Genomic DNA, 18,878 nt, shown 5'->3' on the forward strand with positions numbered 1-18,878 from the left:
ACATTGGCTAGAATTTATTGGACATAGTCTATGCCAGAAATTATTTTATATAGATATAGATATAGATATAGATATAGTGAATATATAATATATAGTGAATATATAATATATTATATATAATAGTGAATATATATAATGTCTAATCCTCTAGTTTTGTCTGACTCAAAATCTGTGCCTTTATCTACTATTCAAGCTACCCCAGCTTCAACCCATAGTCATCTGCACCCCCCTCATTTTGACAGACAGGAGGAGCTCATCAATTATTGAGTACCGCCCCCAACTCCACTCCCACCTCTGTGCCAGGCATGACACAATTGCACGTGTTTCCTTTCATTAGATGCTCAGGAAACTTCTACAGGAATGACCTAAAGAGGCTTAGAGAATGTAAGTAAATTTTCCAAGATAGCATGGCTAGAGGCAGCAGAGCTGAAATTTCTGCCCTGGGCTCTGCTCCTAACCAGGACGCTGCAGTAAACCTTTTAGGTGCTAATAGAGCTACGACAGAGACCCCATTGCTCACAGAACCCCCTTTGCCTTCCCAGGTTATTTTTGCTGCGCTGATGCCACCTCCTCTGCTCTCTTCCCACTTTCCTCTTCTGTTTTCCAATCCTGTGTCTGTAAGCTGTCTCCCCTTTATTGCTACCTCCCTTCCTGCAGCTCAGAGCTTCCCTTCTCTGGTTGCAGAGGGAATCTGTCTCCCACAGACTTCTCAGGCACCCCTGGGCGAACCTCCAGGGGATTCAACTCAGAGGAGGTTGTCCCTCCTGCACTACATACTTTTACCCCTTCTCTCCCAAGTCACAATTATACTGGAACTTTCTCTGCACCCCGATATTCTCCACCTCGCTTTAAACTGCTCTTCCGGGGATCCCTGGGTGGCTCAGAAGGTTGGCGCCTGCCTTTGGCCCAGGGCCGGATCCTGGAGTCTGGGGATGGAGTCCCGTGTTGGGCTCCCGGCATGGAGCCTGCTTCTCCCTCTGCCTGTGTCTCTGCCTCTCTCTCTCTATGTCTATCATAAATTTAAAAAAAAAAATCTTTAAACTGCTCTCCCTGCCCATAGATCTCTCTAATTTTACTCTTGTAAGATTTGTCAAATCAGGTTGACAGAGGGATGCCTGGGTGGCTCAGCGGTTGAGTGCCTGCCTTCAGCTCAGAGCATCCTGGTCTGAGGATCAAGTCCCTGCATCAGGCTCCCCATAGGGAGCCTGCTTCTCCCACTGCCTGTGTCTCTGCCTCTCTCTGTGTGTCTCTCATGAATAAATAAATAAAGTCTTAAAAAAAAAATCAAGTTCATGGAAGCTGCCCCTCCCACTATCTGTCTTTCTGCAGGGGCCTCATAGGGAAATTGGGTAGGAATTAGTCCTGGTGAAGAATTATTGCCTCCATCCAGAGGAGGACTCCTAAACTGCCAATAGCGGAAAGAACTGAAAGCAGGTAGCAGGGACTAATTTTAATGCCTCAGATCAGAAAAAGAAGTGGGATTTCAGACAAGGGTTAGGCAGGACCTGCCCCAAGGTTAAGTGAACCTGATCTGGTGAGATAATAGCAGGGGAGGAAAAGGGGTGAGTCACTATTTGCTTGTTGTGAAGGTGGATGACCAAAAGAATGGCACAATATGTGTCAAGGCCAAGAGAGAGGTGAACTGAGTCATACTGAATGGAAAAGATCACTGAAGCTGGGAGATGCTCCTGTGTGAGAGAATAACCTTTGCACCCTCTCTGGTTGCCAAACAAGGAATTTAAAACATCAGTGACAATCCCCAGTATCACAGATAAGAGATTAAAGCACAAAACCAGTCCGGTATATTTTATGTAGTGTGTTGTCATTAAATTGACCAAGCCATTATATTGTACATTGACAATCACACTTATGCTAATGAATCTCCACATTTTTTAAATCTTTCTTAAACTGAAAAATGATTAAGATATTTATTTTTTTTAAACTTTTTAAAAATTTATTTTATGATAGTCACACACACACACACACACAGAGAGAGAGAGAGAGAGAGAGAGAGAGAGAGGCAGAGACATAGGCAGAGGGAGAAGCAGGCTCCATGCACCCAGAGCCCGACGTGGGATTCGTTCCCGGGTCTCCAGGATCGCGCCCTGGGCCAAAGGCAGGCGCCAAACCGCTGCGCCACCCAGGGATCCCTGATTAAGATATTTAAATACCAAGACATAGTCAACACAAAAGGCAAAACAAGTTTGTTCCATGTGACCACAGTTCAACCCTTGGGTGAATGAACTGCCCAGTGAGCTTCCAGCAGGCCAGGCTTTCAGAAGTTACATTGTGTGTCATTTATATGAAAGATCCCTTCTTTGGGCACCTGGGGGGCTCAGTTGCTTAAGCATCTGCCTTCAGCTCAGTTTATGATCCCAGGGTCCTGGGATTGAGTCCCACATAGTCCCACATGGGACTCCCTGCTCAGAGGGAGTCTGCTTCTCCCTCTCTCTCTCTCTCTCTCTGCCCCTTCTTGTGCTGGCTCTCTTGCATGTTCTCTGTCTCTGTCTCTCAAATAAAAAAAAAAATCTTATTTTTAAAAAAAGTTTTTTTTTTTTTTGAGAGAGAGAGAGTTGGGGGAGGGGCAGAGGAAAGGGGGGAGAATCTTAAGTAGATTCCATACCCAGTGCAGAGCTTGACTTAGGGGCTCCATCTCATGACCCTGAGATCATGACCTGAGCTGGAATCAATAGTCCGACACTTAATGGACTGAGCCACCCAAGCACCCCAAAAAATCCTTTCTTTAAGCCTATTCTTACTTTTCTTCTGCTTCAGAAAGTCTCATTTTTTTTTTTTTTTAATGCTTTTCTGTGGCGCTGAATGGGATTCATTTGAATCAACACTAGAGAACACCTGTGAAGTGAAGGATGTTTGTATCTCTGGCAACTATTCAGACAACATCTGCCTGCAGGTTTGGGGCTTAGTGGAATTTTTCATGATTCTTCCCTCTCACAGCTCAAACTGTGGTGGTTTCCTCTCTTCTTGATCAGCTCAGTAGCACTCTATATTTCAGTGCCTTTTCTCTGTGACGAGTCTGGAATGAAATTCAACATTCTCTTTGTTCCACTGCCTCCTCTCATTCCTCCCTGTCTCTGGCGGTGTCTCTACTGCTTCTCTGATGGTCCTGTGGATGAAGTGCCTCCCTCAGAAGCACTGGGAGCTTTTCTAGCAGCACCTAATTACCACCAATGTAATTTTACGTTAATTTGCCTCTTTTATCCACTAGACTGTGAGTCTCCTGAGAGCAGGAACTAGACCTTTTGTCTTTGTATCCTCTATAGCTATACCAGTGCCTGTCCTATAGGAGGTATTCAATAAACATTTATGATTTTTTTAGGAGTCTGGAGGGAAAGGCTTTAGAAAGAGTTGTCCCCCTGTTATTTTATTCACCTTGGGATATGGACAAAGTATTTCACCTTTTTCAACTTGTTTCCTTGTGTTAAATATAGTAAGACCATTTTCTTAATTATTTTACTAATTGAGCTGAAGCCATGTAAAGTGTATTATAGATTGTAAAGCATATACACGTGCATATGTTACTGTGTTAACTCTAAGGTTTGGTGTTGAAAATTATATGGAGGATATTTCAAACCAGTGGTTCTCAATTGAGAGTGATTTTACCCTCTTGGGGACATTTGGTAATATCTGGAGGCATATTGCTTGTCATATCTGGGTGGGGAGGGGTGTTGGCTACTGGCATCTAGTGGATAGGTTCCAGGGCTGCTGTTAAACATACACAGTGCATTGAAAAGCCCCTACAGCAAAGAATCGTTGTCAGTAACACCAAGGTTCAAGCTTAAAAACATATGATGCGTAAAACACTTCCTTTGATATCTTCGCCACTAGACAAGTGTCTGAGTTTTAGCTTTTCATAAATCAATTGGGACCATCATGTTAATGTACTTAAATGACTGGAATAATGCCTTATCTTTCACAATATAAATGTGTTTGCCTACCTTCTCTCTTGTCTTTCAGAAACAGTAATCTAAATACGGGAGAAACTTCTGGTGTTCTCTACTTCCAGGCACACAGATTTATATTTTTCTAATTCATATATATATATATATATATATATATATTGGATAAAAATATAATATATATATTGGATAAAAATATAATATATATTAAAATATATAAAATAATATATATTCATATATATGAATATATAAGTCTGTCTATATATACATATATATACAAAGTAGATTTATATTCTTCTAATTCATATATATATATGAATATATATATATAGACAGGCTTTCATGGCTAGTATTCACCAATGCCTTGTCAACAGAAGTAAAATGTGTCACTTCAGGGCCAAACCATTTAATAGCTGGAACAAGACTGTTCAGTCCTCTCATGTGATTATAGAAGCAGCAGTTGATATGGTGACACCATAATGTGGAAGCAGCCTGGATCCCAAGTATCATGGGGTGGACAGCTGCCTGGAGCCTCGCTCAGATCCACATCAGATACCACATGAGCAAGAAATAAATGTGCTCTAGGATAAGACACTGAGGTTTGAGGGTTTCTTGTTAATGAAGCTTAATTTAGACTTACTTGACCACCACACTGACGAAAGAGAAAGCAATATTGGTTGCATTGACATTTTATATTTAACTTGAACAATTCCTGGCATGGAATAGGCCTCAATAAATATGTTAAGGTAGAATTGGTGGGGAGAGGAAAAGGAAATTTCTTGCTTTTCAGACTATGTCTATCCAATTATGACAACTATGCTGGTACTGGCCTCATGGTCTTGTTTTCAAAGTTCTGGAGTTTGGAAATTTTGACTAAATCATTTTGTTATGTATCATCCTTCAACTGCTAACACATATTTAACTAGTATGTAGCAAATCTTGAAACCCTCTTGATATTTTCATGGACTCAAAATACCATAACCACATATGTTGGACAATGCACCTGCTGAGACTTCATGGTCTTTGCTATAAGCAAACTCCTAGGTAAATTAGTCTTGAGTTCAGGACTTCTGTCACTGTTCAGCAGGATTGAATTTGCAAAGCTTGCCCTCTTGTGGCCAAAGAGTTCCAATCCACAAATTGTTTTACCTGAAATAATAGAGAATAGCCTACTTACCTTTGAAGCTACTAGCTGATGAACGGTGGAATCAGCAGCACTGCAGAGTGAAAAGCAGGGACACTGGAACAAGATGTCTGCGTTTGTGTCTGGGACCTACTATCTGTGTCATCTGGGGCCCATTCCCTCATCTGTAAAGTACGAAGAGTGAAAGTACCCATATTAGAAGGCTGTTCAATTAAAAGGTGTTAATACATGTATAGGACTTAAAATGATATTTGTCACAGAGCAAGTGTTCAAATCAGGTAGATTAACCTGGTCTACAGTGACTCTGAATTAGTATCTGCACACAACTTTCTCAAAGTATTACATACATTTACTAGACAAGCAGTTATATTCTTCAAGGGGCTATATGTTTTACCAACTAAACATTTCAAAATATACTCAAAGCAGGTAAATTTAGCAGTTTAAAAATGTGACATAATCTATGTTGAGATGTGCCTTTCAACTCCTGTCTTTGAAAAAATCTCTATCAAACAGTGAAGACATTCCCATCAAGACATTTGGATTGTTTTTTAAACATTAAGATTTGTAAATATACGTTCACAAATTATATTCTTAAATGGTTCTGAGAAAAGATACATTTGTTAAATCTTTTTTATTCCCGTCTAAAATTTCCAGGTAATCAAATAAACATTATAATGACAAATTTAGATGTGAAAATCATATTGCAGGTAAAAAAAAGCAGATAATTTATTTTAAAAAGGCCATTGGTTGATTCAAAGAGGATTTTCAATTCATTATAGGAATCTATCATAAAATTGATTTCCATGCATTTTCTGGAAGATGATGTCAATCAGTTCTGTAAAAAAAATGGTTAAAAGTGCATCCTGCCCCCACACAATAGTAGGGCCTCCATACCAAGTATGCAACACAAAGTATAATCTCCTTCAAACTGAGATGTTATAATTATATTTGGCTCTTTGAGCTCATGAATATTAGATCATCCTGCACAATGTAGAAACAGAAGGCAATAAAGAGAATTGTCCAAATTGGCTAGAATTTCATTTATATTTTGCCAAGCTGTTCTACATTAACTGTTGATAATTATATAAAAATGAACATGGAATTAAAATTACAATGGTTAAATAGGAATACATAACCAATGGAAAAATATTGGAAAATTTAATTACCTGATACTTTAAAATATTTAGTACGTTTATAATTATTTAAAATTATGCTAACAATGGGGCACCTTGTACTTTTGCTCTTAATCATATTATATTACTATAGTCACTTAACAAAAATGAGAAGCTGATAATTTAAACAGAAGGACACACAGAAAACCCACTCACACATGCACAGCAAAGAACTTGACAGGGAACACATAGCTAGGTATTCAATAGCTTTTAAAGCATGATTGATTTTAGCATATTTTATACATTTATAAAATGAACTGTGTATTTATGAATATTATCTATGTATCCCTTTGTGCAGACAGCAGGGCATGTATTTGAACTCTCTTTAAAACTGAGAAAATGGAGATTGGAGAGGTGATGATCTCCTGAGATCACAGAAGAAATGCCAGAGCCAGAAACTGACGTCACCAGATCCTCTAAGCAGTAAGCTCTTTATCTAGTCAGAGATCACAGACTTGGTCAATGGAAGAAATTGGGAAGTGAACTCAGGTCTTTGATTAGAGTCTAATGCTCATGCGATATTCATTCATCAAATTTTTAATGAGTACCTGTTACATAGATATTGAATATCGATACTCTTTTAGTGAAGAAGATCAAGTCTCTGATTAGACTTTATAATGCAGAGTGGGACATACAGTATTAAATGTACATTATAATGCAGTGCCAAAATGTCTAGCATAACACAGGGTGCTACTGCAGAGGAAATAATGGGCATCCATCCTAGCCTGGGGGAAGGGGAAAGAGCAGGTGATGTTTAAGGGGAAGTCAGAGCAAATGCTCTAAAATAAAAGGATATAGCATTTTAGGAAAACAGGATGAATTTCAGTAATGAGTAACAAAGATAGTATGAGTAGAAGTGGAGATGTTGCACTCCAAGCAACAAATGTCATCTTACAAACTTTAGACTGCAAATTGAATTTTGTGTGGAACCACTGATGATTTTTAAAAAGGGTTGAGGCATGATTTGGTTTGAGTTCTGGTTAAACATGGCATATTGAACACATGTGTTTATCTCCATTTGCTCCTAAAAGTACAGTAACATGACAGCAGATGAATTTAAAAAGTTTAACCCTCTCCTCATATCAGCTAGATTGAGAAAGGAGACAACAGGGAATGAGAAACAGCTACAAATATTTTGAAAGTGGAAAGATACAAAGCGTGATAACTGACAACACAGCTGAGAATGCAGAAATCTAGTCACTTGCAAGAGAGGTGCTAATGAGAAACAATGCAATTCATAGGGCAGACCTGGAAAGATTTAGGAACTGGAGAGAAAGATTCTTTTGAGGGCAATGATAGAGTTCTAAGGTAGACTCTGAGCAGTTTAAAGTTAATTTAATATCACTTCAAAGTTTATTTGATGAGATCCTCTCTGCTGTCCTGTATGACAGGTTACCATTCACGTGCCTATAGAATACCTAAGGTTTGTTATCAGGAGGAATTAGACCAAAGAAGGTGCCCAGCATGATATAATGAAGGGCAAAGTGCCATCCTGAAAGAGGGGAGTGGGTGAACACCTTCAGGCTGAAAGTTGAGATTTCCATGCTCTCTAACTAGCAACCAGGCTTACATCTCTCAGGAAGGAGACTGGAAAATTATTTTCTGGAAAATTTGAGAAGCCAAAGAGAAAAGCTCTACAGACATTAAGGGGGCAACAAAATATCTTGTTCTCCCATCCAATTATCCTATGGTAAAACTCACCAGTCAATAATCTCTCTTCATGCTCAGAGAATTCCATTTAATGATAGTGTCTCACTCTTTTTTTTTTTTTTAGTGTCTCACTCTTGAATCAATGAACTATCACTAGTTAGATATTTAAATATAGCCTCTAATATATAAGACAGAGACATAGTAAAGATAAAAATACCCCAAAAGAATAGAAAGCCAAACAAAAAAAATTGAGAAATAGAGAAGAAAAATCAAATTTTCGGATAGACATGAAAAAATTTTTTTTTGTTCAAAATAAAATGTTGCTATTAGGAAAAAGAATAAAGAACGAGAAGAATTCCTGGAAATAAAAATACATAATTGCAAAAAAGCCAACAGGAAGTCATTAAAAAATCTGATTAAAAATGAAATATGAGATAAATTAGATTATTTTTTAGAAGTTATTTCCTCCTTTCCCTTATGGAGTGGAGGATATTTTCCCACTCCATTGGTGCTGAGTTAGAACTACAAGGCCAAAAGAATGTGAGTAGAAGTGACAGTATGTTGTTCCAAAGCAAAGTCTTACATGGCACATGAGTTTTTATTTGTCTTCTTGAACATCTGCCATTCAAAGCCATTGGTCCAAGGAAGATGAGAAGTATATGGAGTATAAAACCCTGATATGCCAAGTCCAGCTGACTCCAGCCAAACCTTGCAGAGCCCCAGCCAACTATAGATCAGTGAGAAACAACAACAAAAGTTTGCTTTCACTGAGCTTTAGAGAAGATTGTCACACAGCATTATTATAGCACTGACTAATATTAAATAAAAATATTAAAGTGACAACAGAAATGAATCAATCCTAGAATTAAACAGCCAGATAATAGAAATTCCACAAAAAGAGAAGCCCCCCAAAATTAAGGGGTGAATGTAACAAAGAAAAATACAGGAATAATTCCCAGGATTGAGTGATAGAAGTTTACATATTGAAAGGGCCCAATGAATACAAAGATCTACCCCTAAGGCAGATCTGATGAAATTTCAGAATATGAAGGATAAAGCAGATTAAAACTTCCAGATAAAGTGGTTACACATAGAATACTGTCAATCACAATGGCATTGGTCTTAATAGAGCAATGCTGAAAGTAAGAATTCAGTAAACAAATGCTTTTGAAATAAAAATTGAGAAGGTAAAGATTCTAATATAGAATCATGTAATGATTCAAATAAATCAAACATGAGGGCAAAATAATAGTATTTTCAGGCATATAAGCACTCAAAATTATTTAATTTCAAAACATCTCTTTTTCAGAAAGTTATTAAAGAACATCAGTAAAATGAGGTAGACTTGAGATCAATGAGATGAGAGCTCCAACATATAAGAAGTGAATAAAGAATTCAGAATAATGGCAGAGTAAAGTTCCAGAATAGCTGTGCAGCCAACCTAAGCTTTTAGTCCAAATTAGAGAAAGGCAATGAAAGGCTTCAGGAGTATTATCTTCATGGAAAATAATGGAGCTAATAGCCTAATAGTTTGCCTGATATACTTGACTACCTCAGGAGAGATTTTACAGGTCTTTTTGAGAGCTTGAGGACATAAACATAAAGCAGAAATATAAAGCAGAAAAAGTGAAATGAGACATTACTATCTACAGGAAAAAACAAGATGGAAAGATCGAGGTTTCCATAAAGTACCTTTGTATGCATATGGTATTTTTCCTGCATATTTGAATTATATGTACTACATACCTTAGTTTGGATTTCCTCAGAAGCTGCCTCAAAAATAGTTTCAAAAGTAAGTAGTTTATTCGGGAAGTAAGGGAAATACTGGGAGGAGAAAGGGGGAGGTGAGAGGAAGCTCACAAAACAAGAGGGAAACCAAAAGGCAACTGCAAATTGTTCTCCATGCTGATATCATAAGGCTTCATATCACAAAAATAAATGTAAAACCTACTTTTTTCACTTAAAATTATATTTTGAGATTCTCTATGTATCCATGTAGTATTGCATTTACTTTTATCCCTTGTATATTATTCCATCTAAATAAATCATTATTATTTATTCATTCTTGTTTTTGCTTCTCCCTGTCACACTTAATGATGCAATAAATATTTTTGTCCATGACTTCTTGTGGATATTTGTAAAAGATTAGGTTTTGTTTTTGCTTTTTATTTTTAGGACTGATACTGGATTACTAGGTATGATGGTTAATTTTATGAGTCAACTTGCCTAGGCTACAGTCTCCAGATAACAGTCAATTGGATGCCGCTGTGAAGGTATATTTTTGGATGAGATGAACATTTAAATCAGTCAACTTTGACTCAAGCAGATTACTCTCCATAGGTAGATGAGCCTCATCCAAGCAGTTAAAAAAGCCTTAAGAAAAAGCCCAACTCTTCTGAGGAGGGGATCTCATCAGCCCCAAGCCTTCAGACTTGAGCAGGAACCTTCAAGTCTTTCTCAGTCTCTATCTTGCCAGGGTACACTGCATATTTCAGACTTGCCAGCATCTATAATGATGGTATAGGCCATTTCCTTAGAATAAAGGAATTCATCTCTAGATCTAGAGATTAGAAATTAGAAATATGTGTGTGTTTATATCTACATAAACACCATTGGGACGCAAGAATTCCTGTTCCCTTCAAGGTCCTTCTAGCCAGACCAAGAATCAAATTGACATGGACAGTAGAAAATCAGTGGAAAATCAAATTCAATCTTGTGTGGATGGGGAATCCACGAAGACACAGAAATTCCAATGATAGTCAGGCAAAATGAGGTATATATGTCATTTGGAAAAGGAGGGGGGGACAGGGGCCTGAGACTTCAAAGGGAAGGAATGCAATTCAGAGGAAGATGAAAAAGAATAAATTTTTGGTAAACAGATGTTTGCTGGACCATTCAGGAACAATGGGACACAGAGGACTTGAAAAAAAAAAAATAGGTCTTGCTAAGTCCCCCCCCTGGCTGCCATACCTTGTTCATGGGATAATAATAATCTTTGGTGATAACTTTCTTTGTGGAACAGTTTCTATATCTAAATTCTTTTTAGGCTGTTGTGGGAAACTTTTCCTGAATCTCCTGCGGTTTTATCCCCCCAAGATCTATTTATTTATTTGAGAGAGAGAAAGAGAGAGAGCCTGAGTGGGAGAACGACAGAGGGAGAGGAAGAAATAGACTCCCTGCTGAGCACAGAGCCCATGTGGGACTGGATCCCAGGACCCTGAGATCATGACCTGAGCCAATACCAAGAGTCTGCCACTTATTCGACTAGCCATTCAGGTGCCCTGAATATGTTGGGCTTTTATTGTTTATCAACTCAAAATAATCTTAACATCAAAGTGGTCCACCTTGGGGCAGCCTGCCCTTGGCCTCTACAACACATGCACATGATACTGAGTCTATTTCTTTGTACAATCCTTCTAATACCAGCATTTAATACTATCAGCATTTAATTTTGTCACACTATAATATTTTTGACCAATGTGATGATTGTGAAATATTATCTTGATATTTTAATTTGTATTTTTCCCACTGCTATTATTTCTTGATTTAGAAACTTTTCATATGTCCATTTCATCATTCATATATATACTTTTTGTTTCATATATATACTTCTTTTAAAAAAGCACATTAAAATGTTTTTAATAAGGGATCCCTGGGTGGCGCAGCGGTTTAGCGCCTGCCTTTGGCCCAGAGCGCGATCCTGGAGACCCGGGATCGAATTCCACGTCGGGCTCCCGGTGCATGGAGCCTGCTTCTCCCTCTGCCTATGTCTCTGCCCCCCTCTCTCTGTGAGTATCATAAATAAATAAATAAAAATAAAAAATAAAATAAAAATAAAATGTTTTTAATAAAAAATAAAATAAAATGTTTTTAATAAATTTTCATTAGTGTATAACTTACAAAGAGATATGTACATAAGTCAAACATGTAGAATTTGATGAATTATCACTAAGCACTTCCAATATAACCATCATTTAGGGTTTAGATTCTACATTTTAAAAAATTGAACATCATCAAAATCTAAAACATCTCTTCTAAATACTCCACCCTTTCTTTTCCCCAAAGAATAAAGAGTATCTTGAAAGCTAAGCTAATATTAATTAGTCTTACCATTTTATAGGAGTGGAACTAAACTATATGAAGTACATTGAGTCTGGTTTTCCTCAAAATGGTTGTGAGATTAGTCCGTGCTATAGAATAGAGCTACTGTTGATAATTGTTACTGCTACATAGTTCGTTGTGTTACTACACAAAAAATTCATTTCTCTAGGGGCACCAGGGGAGTTCAGTTGGTTAAGTGCCTGTCTTTGGCTCAGGAGATTATCCTGGGGTCCTGGGACTGAGCCCCAAGTTCGGCTCCCTGCTCAGTGGGGAGTCAGCTTCTCTCTCTCTCTCTCCCTCTATACTTTCTTGCACGTGCACTCTTTCTCTCTCTCAAATAAATAAATAAATCTTTAAAAAAATATTTCTTTAATTTGTTGTTGATTAACATATGATGCTATTATAAAACATATGATGCTACTGTATACTTATGAGTAGGAATGTTTATTTTCAACTTCATTGGATAAAAGTCCTCCAAACGGATGCACAAGGTTACACTCTACTGCAGTGCATATAAGCTCTCTTTGCTAACAATTGGTATTGTCATCACTTTTTACTTTTAGGCAATCTAGGAGGTGTGAAAAGATATTGATTTGTGGTTTAAATGATTATTTCCCTGTTGACTAATAAGGCTGATCACATTTGCATATATTTGTTGGCTATTTGGATCTTTTAAAGTATCTTTTCAACTCCTTTCCTCCCATTCTTCTATTTTGTTATATATATTTTCTGATTGAATTTTATAAATTACTTACATATTTCATATTTGAGCACTTTGTTTTATTGTATAGCAAATGGATTTTGTTAACTTATCTTTTTCTCTGCTATTGGCTTCTTTAAGAGAAAAATTTTAAAGTTTTGTGTAGTTTAACTTAGCATAATTTCCTTTATAACTATCGTTATTTTTTTGTGACTGTTTAAAAAATCCTAACTTATCCTAAAATCATAAAGATATCCTCTTTTGTCATGTTCTATTACAGTGCTTTCTGAAATAGAACTACCATATGATCCAAGCAATTCTGTTTCGGGGTATATTTCTAAAGGAAATGAAAACAGGCTAGCAAAGAAATATCTGCATTCCCATGTTTATTGAGGTATTATCTACAATAGCCAAGATGTGGAAACAACCTAAGTGTCCGTTAGCAGATGAATGGATAGACAATGTAATACACACACACACACACACACACAAATACACTAGAATATTACTCAGCTATTAGAAAGAAGGACATCACGTCATTTGCAACAATATGGTTGGATCTTGAGGGCATTATGTCATGTGAAATAAGTCAGACAGAAAAAGATACATACTACATAGTATCATTTATATGTGAAATCCAAAAAAAGTCAAAGTCCTAGAAGCAGAGTAAGATGGTAGCTATGAGGGGCTAGTGAGGGGGAATAGGAGATATTGGTTAGAGGGTATAAACTCCTTGCTATAAGATGAAGAAGTTCTAGGGATCTAATGTAAAGCATGATGACTATAATTAACAATACCATATTATATACTTGCAAGTTGCTAAGAGAGTAAACCTTAAATGTTCTCACCACAAAAAAAGAAATGGTAATTATGTGATGTGATGGAGATGTTAACCAATACTACAGTGGTAATCCTTTTTCAATATATAAATTTATTAACTCAGCACACCATACATCTTAAACTTACACAATGTTCTATGTTAACTTTATCTCCATGAAAGCGGGAAAAAAATTCTGCAATGATAGAAATGTTCTTTATCTGTTTCAAAACAGTACAGTAGCCACTGAATACATGTGGCTATTGAACACTCAAAATATAGCTACTGTGACTAAGGGAATACTTCCAAATTTTAATTTTAATTAATTGAAACTGAAATTGCTACATATGACCAGTGGCTGCCATATTGGATAGAGATCATTCAATTATGTCCTTAGACTACATAGTATTAAAGTAGGAACCAATAACATAAAGACAGCTGGGAAATCCCAAACTATCTGGAAATTAGCATAATTCCTAATAATAGATGGGACAAAGAAGAAGAATCAAGTAAATTTAAAATTATTTTTAACTAAATAAAACAATTTATCAAGTTGTTGAATGTAGTGAAAGGAGCATTTAGAAGTAAACATAGAGCATTAAATTCATGTTTGAAAAAAGTCTGAAACCTAATCTACTTTAGCAAACTAGGTAAAGTAAATTAAGCCTAAAATAAAGTGAAAAAATTAATAATAAAAATTATAGTGGAAAACAAATCGATGGAGAAAAATTAATAAAACTAAAGCTGTTTTCTTAAAACAAACAATAAGATCCATACATTGAGTCTTGCTAACCAAGAAAAAAATTAGGCAAATGATTGATACAATAAATGAAAAAGGAGTCACCACTATCACTACACAACCCATGAAAAGAATAACAGAGGAATATTATAAACAACTTTATGGACACAAATTTGATAGCTTAGATGAAATGGACCAGTTCCTTATACAAACCCTCATACTGGAAGAGTCAGATAACTTGAGTTATTATCTATTAAAGAAACTGAATCAATAGTTTATAAACTTCCAAAAATAGGGCACCAGACTTCCATAATTTCACTGGTGAATTCTACTAGATGTCTAAGGAAAAAATAATACCAAGTCTTCACACTCTTAGAGAAAATAGAAGCAGAGAGAACACTTCCTATCCCATTCTATAAGTTTGGGATTATCCCAATATCAATCCAGATAAATGGATATAAATAAGTGACTGAATCAATAAATGAGAGAAGAGACATATTTACCATGAGGAAGAATTCCAAAGTATTTATGTAGTGATTGTGTACACTCAGGGAGGTGGCACATACTCTCCACTCCTTAAGTGTTGTGTGATTTCATTCCAAAAAGAATATGGAAAGGGATGGGGTGGGAAACAAACAGCTTTACAATGGAGAAATCTGACGTTACCTCAGGAAAGTTATCAGGATTAACATCGATGGTGATGTCATGTTGATACTATACACCTTTGCTGTGGTATGAGAGTGGCGTATCTTCCCCATAGCCTGTAACTATAATCATAAGGGACACATCAGACAAGCCCACACAAGGCACATTTTACAAAATACCTAGCCAGTACTCCTCAAAATTGCTAACATGGAAAGTCTGAGAAACTGTCGCAGCCAAAAGAAGCCTAAGGAGATATGTTAATTAAACGTAATAGGATACTCTGCCTTGGATCCTGGAATAGGAAAAGGACATTAGGTCATGCCCTTAGGTCAAAGGACAGACATCTGAATTAGGTCAAACTAGGACTTCTGAAAAAAGCCTGGGTGGCTCAGTGGTTGAGCATCTGCTTTTGGCTCGGGTCGTGATCCCGGGGTTCTGGAATCGAGTCCTGCATCGGGCTCCCCACAGGGAGCCTGCTTCTCCCTCTGCCCATGTCTCTGCCCCTCTCTCTGACTCTCATGAATGAATAAATAAAAATAAAAATAAAAATAAAAATAACAAACAAACATGGACTTTATTAATTGTATAAACCTTTGGCTCATGAATTGTGATAAATGTACCATAACTAATCAAGGGAAACTAGGTATGAGGTATATACGAACTGTCTGTGCTATCTTTTAACTTTTCTGTAAACCTAATACTATTCTGAAACAAAAAGGCCATTAATATAAACTGATGGGAATATCTTGAAAATTGGGTTGCCTACAATCTCCATTTTTTAAAAAAAATCATGTTGGAAGTCATAGCCAGTGAAATTAAATCTGAAAAGGAATTTTTAAAAAGGAATAAAATAAAAAAGAGGAATTGGAAAGCAAGAAAAAATATGTTTCCATACATAAAAAATGCAACAGTATAAATTAACTTTTAGAATTATCATAGTCACTGAAACTGAGTTCATCCTACACAAATCAATTCTATTTTTATTCTTACACACCAACTACAAACAATTCAAGAACTTTTCATATTATTGAAAGATAGTAAGATCTACATAAATAATGGATGTACCACATCAATATTTTTGAAGACCTGATGCTTTCAATTCTCCTTAAATTTATCTATGAATTCAGTGTAGTTCCAACAAGAATCCCAGCAGGTGTGTTTGTGAAAATTGAGACGTCAATACTAAGATTTATATGGACATATAAAGGAACAAGAATAGCTATAACAAACTTGAAAAAGAACTACAAAATGAGAGGATGTGATTTACCCAAAAAGAAGATTTATAATAAAGCTACTATAGTTAAGGCAGATAAGAATTGGTACAAATACAGACACATAGACCAATGGAAGGAAAAAGAGAGCAGAAACAGACCCATTCTCACTTGAGTACTTGAATTAAGACCAAGGAGGTGAATATTTCTGGGTCAATTGGTTATTCATGTGGGAAACAAATGATACCTGATAACTACTTTCTGTATTTTCTTTAGGAGAGGCCTGCTGATTAGTCTAGCTTTTACTCTTCATTCAGTGGTCACTCACTACATGATATTTTCCCATTTGGTTTTCTTTTTTTTTTTTTTTAATTTTTATTTATTTATGATAGTCACACACAGAGAGAGAGAGAGAGGCAGAGACACAGGCAGAGGGAGAAGCAGGCTCCATGCACCGGGAGCCTGACGTGGGATTTGATCCCGGGTCTCCAGGATCGCGCCCTGGGCCAAAGGCAGGCGCCAAACCGCTGCGCCACCCAGGGATCCCCCCATTTGGTTTTCTTCATACAATATATATCTACCTGAAATTATTTGTTTGCTTTTTTAATATTCGATCTTGCTTCTATTGCAGTATAAAGTCCTTGAGAGTAAGAACCTTCTCTATTCTGCTCATCATTGCACTTGGAGTATCTAGAACATTTCTTGGCACATCATAAGTTTTCTAATGTCTAAATTGGCCAGGGAAATTTGGAGTGAAAAGAGCAGGTAATCCCTTGATCTAGCACTTCAAAGCTAAGGAAGGGCTTACATGGTAGAGCCTTGGATGAAGTAGTGGTTTGGAACGTATTCCAGGTACAGAGCATATAGCAAGGATGAAAGGTGTGGTTAAGTGTGAGAGCATCACGAGGGGATTTTCTACGCAGGCCATTCCTATATGCAGCAAATGGTAATGTTAAAGAGTCATTTATTCAGTCATAAGTCTCAGATTATTTGTATTATTTTCTCTTCATTTTATATAGAAACACTTGCTTCCTCAATGTCAGCCCAGGATTCTGAAGGTTTGTACATTCACTTGACCCAGCTCCCAGCCTTTTCCAACTGGGATTGCACAAGCAGACATTACTTAGCACTTCCTTACATTATTTGGTATTATTTAAATCAGTGGTCCTGTAAGTCAAGTGTGTGCTCACCTACTTGTTTTTTGTTGTTTTTAAATATTGCTTCCTGAGCTTTCCTTCTGGAAGATTAAAACAGAATGTCTGGGTAACTTGGATAGCTAGCTCCCCAGATGTCTTAGTTCAGGCTGATATGACAAATTATTATAATAATTACTATAACAAATTACCCTAAACTGAGTGGCTTCAACAACAAACATGTTTTTGTCTACCAGTTCTAGAATCTGAGAAGTCCCAGTTCAAAGTGTCAGCAGATTCAGTTTCTGGTGAGACCCACTTCCTGGTTTGCAGGCCTCTGTTTTCTTGCTGTGTCCTCACAGGGTAGAAGTGGAGAGAGTTTCAGAAGTCTCTTTTATAAGGGCACTAATCTCATTCCTGAGAGCTCTACATCGTGACTTATTCACCTCTGGCCCAGCTCCTAATACAATCATATTAGGGTTTAGGATTTCAACATGCGAATTCCGGGGATTACATTTAGTCCATAACTTCAGGTGAGCCAAATACAGAGCAACTGTGGAAACTACTAAATTGTAATCTAAACCCTTCCTAACCAAAGCGTAGCCCACTAATACCATTCTCATCACCTGGGAACTTATTTCAGATCCTGAATCTCAGGCCCTACCCGACATATACTCAGTCAGAATCTGTTTGGGAAGATCCTGATGATTCATATGAACTTTTAAGTTTGAGAAGTGAGTGCTGATCTTAAATCACTGTGCTCCCAGACCTGAAGCATCAGCATCACCTGGGAACTTGTTCTGAATGCAAATTATCCGACTACCCCCAACCCCCTGACCCCGGTCCTAGTTCTGGGGGATCAGAACCTCTCTGGGGGGTAGGCCTAGTAATGTTTTAACAAACTCTCAACACTCAAGTTTGAGAACCACTGGACTCAAGCCATTATCCTGCTTTTAGCTGTGACCATTTTTAACTTTAAACCATTTGCCGCCCATGGTTTTTAGCACCACGATTCTATTTCTAATGTCAGTGGAAGCCTGGGAGAGTCAGAGAAGAAGGAACCTGGAAAAATCCATGGTAATATGTATGTGTGGAACAATATGCTGCACTCGTGGCGATAAGTGGAGGATTTCCTTTTTCCTCCCCGAGCTGGAGACATATTGAAAGGACTCTAGATGGGTGAACATAACAGCCATATGCTGGCAGGCCGTAAAACTCGTCTAAAGACATCCCCATGCTTTTTCAATAGCTATTTTAGTAAAGGTTTTACTCCCACCTTGACGTCTAAATCTTAAAACGCCTCCACCTCTGAAAAACATTTTTCAAAGATTGTCAGATTATAGCAGAGCGAACAGCCTCTTTCCGTTTATTTAAGGACGCTCGGAGGGCAGAGCGCATCAGCTCCAGGGGTTTCTAACCACCGGGGCGGGGGAGGGGGATGGAGGCAATCCCCGGATTTTATAAACACGGCCAGCAAGGCGAGGCTTCCTATCTTTGTTCTTTAAAATAAAGAACAATCCTTCAATCCTTCCCTAGGATCTATCTCAGAGCCTCGACCCAGCTGAAGGCCTCAGTGAGGTTGTTTCAGAGAGTCCGCGTCTTCTTCCGCAGCCCCACGCCTTCATTTATTAAAAGTTTACTTATTTATT

Source organism: Nyctereutes procyonoides, unplaced genomic scaffold, assembly GCF_905146905.1.
Source record: "Nyctereutes procyonoides isolate TBG_1078 unplaced genomic scaffold, NYPRO_anot_genome, whole genome shotgun sequence".
NCBI classification, from domain to species: domain Eukaryota; kingdom Metazoa; phylum Chordata; class Mammalia; order Carnivora; family Canidae; genus Nyctereutes; species Nyctereutes procyonoides.